The sequence below is a fragment of the Microtus ochrogaster genome, chromosome 8 (genome assembly GCF_000317375.1).
Source record: "Microtus ochrogaster isolate Prairie Vole_2 chromosome 8, MicOch1.0, whole genome shotgun sequence".
Taxonomy (NCBI): domain Eukaryota; kingdom Metazoa; phylum Chordata; class Mammalia; order Rodentia; family Cricetidae; genus Microtus; species Microtus ochrogaster.
Genome location: NC_022015.1, coordinates 9,126,739 through 9,133,249, shown reverse-complemented (window position 1 = coordinate 9,133,249; position 6,511 = coordinate 9,126,739).

Here is a 6,511-nt window from a genome sequence, read left to right as displayed (position 1 = left end):
AGAAACTCAGGTGTTTGGGAGCAAAGAAGGAAGTTTGCTTCTTCTAGGCAGTTAAAATTGTTTAAAATTCATTACCTGAAAGAATCGTTGTGGTTGTTGAAATTATCCATGCCTTGATCTGGATAAATGTGCAGGAAAGTCAGTTAACCTGGACAGAGGGTATGTAAGCCTTACACAGCTTCTGCCATAGCATAACTGCCTGTCTACCTCTCTGCATATTTATGTCTGTCTATCACCTATATCTATAACTCCATCTATCATATCTATTGTTGTCTGTCTGTCTAAGAATGTGACCCAAAGAAACACTCCACATTTAGATAAAAAGATTACTTACAGACAGTTACCACATCTTTGCAGTGTGAAAACACCAGATATAGTCCAACTTTGAACACTATGACTTCATGATTAAGTATGTGTTGACATATCAATAAATTGGAACATTTATGCAACAACCGAAATTTAATGAGTTCGCAAAACCATGGGCAATGTTATGTTATGGAATGAAAATTTTAGAAAAGCAACCCCTTTCTAGGAGATATAATGTCTGCATATACTTCACAAACAAGATTATACTAAAATATGCATGGAACAATGACAAGAGAATCAGACCCCAGATTTTAACCTCATCTTCAGTTGATGGAGCTCTCTGTATAATTTGTTTGTTCGTTCACCATCCCTTCATTTAGAAGATATGACTTTAACTTTTACTATTGTGTAAACAGCATTAATACTGTGAAGTCAGCAGGAGAGGAAGGCAAACGCTGCAACAAGACTCAATCTTCCTGTGATTAATAGCGTGGGATGCTTGCGATTGCAGCCTTGGTGTCGGATGCTGGGCTCTCTGCTTTAAGGGCAGTCATCCACACAGCTAAAACCAATTTCCTAAGGAGATCACCATCAGGTTTGGCATTACAGCTCAGTTGCAGATGCTGGACTTACAGTTTTGAGATGTGCCTCCTGGCCAGAAAATAGTTGGTTCTGTCCCATCAATTAAGGATTTCTCCATCGTCGGAGCAAGCTCCTCAGGTAGCTTATCCTTCCAGGAAATCTTGGAGCATGAGGACTAGACAGAAATGCTGCAACCTGGGCGTTTCCGTCTTCCAAGAGGAGATTTTCTCAATGTGTATAATTCAGAGGAGGCTCTTTGGTACCTAAATTTATAAACAGTCAAGAACTACTAGACAAAGACCCACATCTTGAGGGAGGAAGCTTAGAGGAATAGGAGTTTTCTCTTTGAACAAGATTGTCTAGTGAAGATGCCAGTGAACACAGCATTCAATCATCTCATTGCATCTCTCCCTTAGTCATCATTTTATCAAGTATTTATTGAGAAGCAGACAGTGCACTACACTCCATTGTTCATAAACATGCACAGGAAACTGGCGATAACTTCCATCCTGCATGCAAAGTTGATCAATCTGTAGTGGTGGTTTTGGGTGACCACTGGCAAAGGAGATGGAACTGTACTTAAGTGCAAACGAAAAGAGCAGTGATCAAGTGGTGATGTCTGCCATGATCGTGGAAGGGGAAATGGTGCTACACACACCATGCAATCGCCATGCATGTGTGCTACTTCTGACAGACTAAGGATAGTCATTTCAACCTTGACAGATGCTCCTTTACTCATTATAGACTGATAGAACAAAATTTCTACATATAGTGTCATTTCTGGGAAGGTACCAGTGGAGGAGAGAACAACAGTGAAGGTTTGGTGGCCATCTGCTACAGTTTTCGGTTTCCACAGCCCCTTTTATGCCCGCTAAATCACATAATATTTAGGGTATCCTTTTGATGGCATTCTATCCTTCCAAAGATGTCTGTTTCCATCTCCTTTCCACACATCAGGTCTTAGGTTTGGAGAGGTTAAATAATTTTCTTAAAGTCCCCAAATCAGTCACTCTTTACCCCAGTATGGAACCAAATGAGATGGAACAGAAGGTCAGACAATCCATTCTACTAAGTTTGGGCAATTATTTTAGTTTAATGGGTTCTTAGGAGACACACTCAACCCAGTTTACTTCTTCAGACAAAGGGAGGCATGGTCTCTTTCCCTTTCTGCTCACTAGATGTGTAGGAGGGCTGGTGCCCAAGGGCAAGATGTGTCACCCAGACAGCAAGAATGGAGTTTTCCCACTCTGCCCACAAATGCATACTTTGTAGATAAGCCTCAGCCAACATAACTGACCCTCTCTCTCACTCTCTTCTAAAAAATTTTTCAGCCTCGTTCAAATGTTTATAATTATTTTGTAGACTAGACATCATCCCGTGAAACAGTATATAATTACACATTTTTCTGTATGCCAATGCCTCTGCTAATGGATCCAGCTGCATTGTTGCCTTATGGTTTCACACCATTCATACACAGAGATATCGCAGTGAAACTGAGCAGACACAGAGGAAAATCCAAGAAGAGCAAAGTAGAGCAGTCAGACTCCCAAGGCTATGGCTTCCCATCTCATTGAACTGCTTACCAGCTTTCGGTTCTTACCACCGAGCAGCAGAGACTGATGGGAGAGTCCAGGCAGGAGTTGGGGAAGCAAGGTAGGGAGGAAGAAACCAGAGATCAGCAGAGCTCAGAAGTCAGGGTGGCAGTTTCAAGGTGCCCCAGAACAGGAGATTAATGGGAGAATGCTGTCAAAGAAAACAATAGCCTACTCAATCAAGTCTGTCCCACATGGGGCACGGTTGATAAGCCTCTGAGTCCTGAAACAGGAGATGACAACCAGAGAGCCTGTGGGATGTGTGGACAGAGCCACAGTTGCTCCGTTACCACCTCTACGTTTCCTTTTTAAACCAAACAACTTCACTGAGGCAGGAGGCATGAACAATGCATTCATCTACATAAGAATACAATTTAATGATTGGCAAATTTATTGAGTTGTGTGACCATCCAACATAATCTATTTGGGGAACATTTTCATTACCTGCAAACACATTACCTATTCACAGTGAGTTCCCATTTCTACCTCAAACCCTGAGCAATGACTAATAGAAATTCATACCTCACTATCCTTAGGGTACTAGTTCTAGGACTGTTTTTGGTTAAAAAAAATAGAAGACGTTTGAACCTCTTATATAAAATGGCATATTGTTTGCATAGAACCTACACACATCCTCAGGTGTACTTTATTCTCTGTAGGGCTGAGGAGGTGGCTCAGTAGATAAAATGCTTACTATGCAAACACAAAGATCTATCTATGTTCAGATTCTCATGTAGAAATTCTGAGTGCATTGGAGCATGTTAGTAAGCCTAGTGCCAGGGCAAGGATAGAGATGAGTGGATCCTGGGGACTCACTGGTCAACCAGTCTAGATGAAACAGTGAGCCCAAGGTTTGGTGAGAAACCGGTCCTCAAAAAAATAAGGTATAGAGAGACTGGAAGCCACCTGACACCAATCTTGGGCCTCCACAGGCACACACATGGGTGAGCTCACCTGCTCGAACACATGCACACAATCTCTCTAGATTACTAACGCAATGTTAACAGTTGCTATGTTGCCATTTCTTTCTTTCCTTATTTATTTACTTAAAATAAATTTTACCTAGATTTGGCTGAATCTGGTCAGGTAGGAGAGGAGATTCTAACTCCATGGCAGACAGGATGTAGAAAGTGGTCAGATATGAGTCATCCTTGAAGACCCAATCTCAAGCACCCATTTTCTCTATCCATGCTCTGCCCGATAATTTCTGGAAACTTCTAAAATAATGCCACCATCTGGGGGCCAACTATTCAACACTTAGGTCTGAAGATTGGAAAAGGTGATTGTATTCTCTGCCTCTGAACATTTTATCTAAATGAAACCCATATAGCATATAGCCTTAAGGATTTGTTCCTATCTGAATGGCTCATGCTGCGGAACTCAGGAAGGAGGATAAGCAACAGCTAGTGACTAACTTCTTACCAGGAGTTCGGAACCTTCCGTGTGACTTGGTTTTATTATGATTGACAAACAATGACTGTACATGGCCTGGAGTCTCATAGTCAGCATGCATTCCTTCACCTGTGATTTGGAGATGTACAAGGGACTGTCCATGGTTGGTTAAGAGTCTTGAAGTTCACCACCTCAGCATTACAACCAATGTGCCTGGCTTAGGATTCCATATACTTCAACAGATTCAACAGCTTCTGGTGGCTTTTGGAGCTTCAGAGGTCAGCCTTTGGTAATAAAAGATATTCAGAAAAATCTTAGGTTTTAATTTAGTTTGACAATTCCTTTGCTATTTTTTTAACAAAAATATTTTATGTGTATTGGTGTTTTATCTGAATGTAAGTAGGTCCACCATGTGTGTGGCCAGTAAGAGAGCAGAAGGGGGCACTGGATCCTCTGCAACTAGAGCCATAAGTGATTGTGAATCACAGTGTGGGTTCTAGGAATTGAACCCAAGTCCTCTGGAAGAGCAACAAGTGTTCATCAAGTGCTTTTAGATACTGGGCCATCTTTTAAACCTCTCATCATTTTCTTAGAAGTTAATAAAATTAAAAGAAACTTGATGAAAAGCAACAATATCAGAACAACCAGTCAACTGGTCAACCTCAGTTGCTCTGCAGAATTGCCTTCCTGGAGCATGGAGCCTCTTGCCATGCAGACTGTGTGTCTGCTGGACAAACTGGTTGCAACACTCTATATGTAGATGTATATTTGGTTTGTGACTAACTATAGTAACAATTGGTTATAAACATAAATAGTTAGGATGTCAATGTAGAACCCCCATCCTGTCTTTCCCACAGGAGGATATGGGTCGCTGCTGAAGACCAGTGTCATAGTTCTTCCATCTCTTTGACTCTGGAATAACCTACCCAGTAGTAGCTTGACTGCTCTTCCTCTTGTCATGTCTTGTCAATTAGACATGATCAATTAGAAACATCTAATTTTTCCGTGTCACTATGAATCAGTTGGAAAATAGAATAAAAAAACAAATAACTGAACAACTTAATCGCTGACATTCTTGAGTAGGAAACCAATGATTACCTTGCATTGGGACTTACCTGAGTTCAGATTCTGAAATCCACTGCAGAAGATCTGCAGGTTCATAGCTGCAAGGGAGTCATGCTGGATCTAGGAATGGAGGTGGAGAAAAGGAGATGTGACCCTATTTCCTTGAGGCCAACTCTGATAGCTTTATTTACCTTTAACATAGGCTCTGTGAGCATGAGTTTTCAAGTCCTAAACTATATGCTTGCAGTCAAAGCTGTGTAGTGTAGATTATTGGCTTATTCTTATTTTACTTTTTCATCAGATTTTCACCATTTTTCTTAAGTTCTAAGACAACTTGGAGGATTTTGTCAAAATAGAATAGAAACCAAGACCCTCCTTGACACAGGTTGATGCCAGGTAGAAGAGCCTCATTCAGGAAGGTGGAGGTCTCTTGTTCTTGGGGGTCAAGTCATAGAAGTAAAAGTAGATGCACAATATGAGGGCCCAGCTATCTTCCCTATTGCCTGTAGCAGTGTTTCAAATTCACCATTTGAAAGGTGTTGTCTTAGGTTCATGTGGGTCTTCAATGACCAAGTCCAGAAATATATAAACAACCTGGAATGTGTCCTTCACTTAAAACTGCAACCAGTTGTTAGAGGATGTCACCCAGGACCCACCTTGGACACAATATATTGACATATTCCTTCTCCTCCACACACCGTACCTTAAAGGAAATGTTGGAATAGATTTTCAATTATATTTTTGATAGATGGAGGAACCGGCATTGTTGCCACATGTCACAACTCCTGCTGCAGCTAGTCTGTCACTTTGGGTAGAAACAAACCCAGATTAGCGTTTGATTACTTATTTGATTTACAAATGGGGGTGATAGCACAGTGGAAATGGCCCATGTTGCCACTGTTTCTTCTATCTTAATTGTAAACAGGGTTTCTCAACACAGTTTGCTTGTTATTGGGGGGTGTTATATGAATTCCCTGCCCAATCACAGCTATAATATTTCAAGTGGGAAAAATGGAAGCAAAAGAAATTTGATGGAAAGACCGTGTTAGAAATAAGGAGTGTGTGGAGAAATGGCTTAATCAGTTAAGCACTGGCTTTGCAAATACAAAGACCTGAGTCTGTGGTGGCTCACGCCTTTAATCCCAGCACTCGGGAGGCAGAGTGGTGCAGGCGGATCTCTGTGAGTTCGAGGCCAGCCTGGTCTACAAGAGCTAGTGCCAGGACAGGCTCCAAAGCTACAGAGAAACCCTGTCTCGAAAAAAAAACCCCAAAAAAGACCTGAGTCTGATCCCCAGAATCCACATACAAATGCAGGGAGTAGTGGCTCACACTTGCAATCCCAGTACTGGGGAAATGATGATAGGATTCCTGGAGCTCACTGACTTAGCCTAACTGGTGAGCTTCAAGCCAATGAGAGAATTTATGTCAAAGGAGGTGGATGGCCTCCTTGAAGATGATACTTAAGGTTGTCTTTTGGTTTCCATGCACACGTGAACAACCAGGTGCATCAGCATACACACACACACACACACACACACACACACACACACACGAAAACCATAAAGGGATAGAGC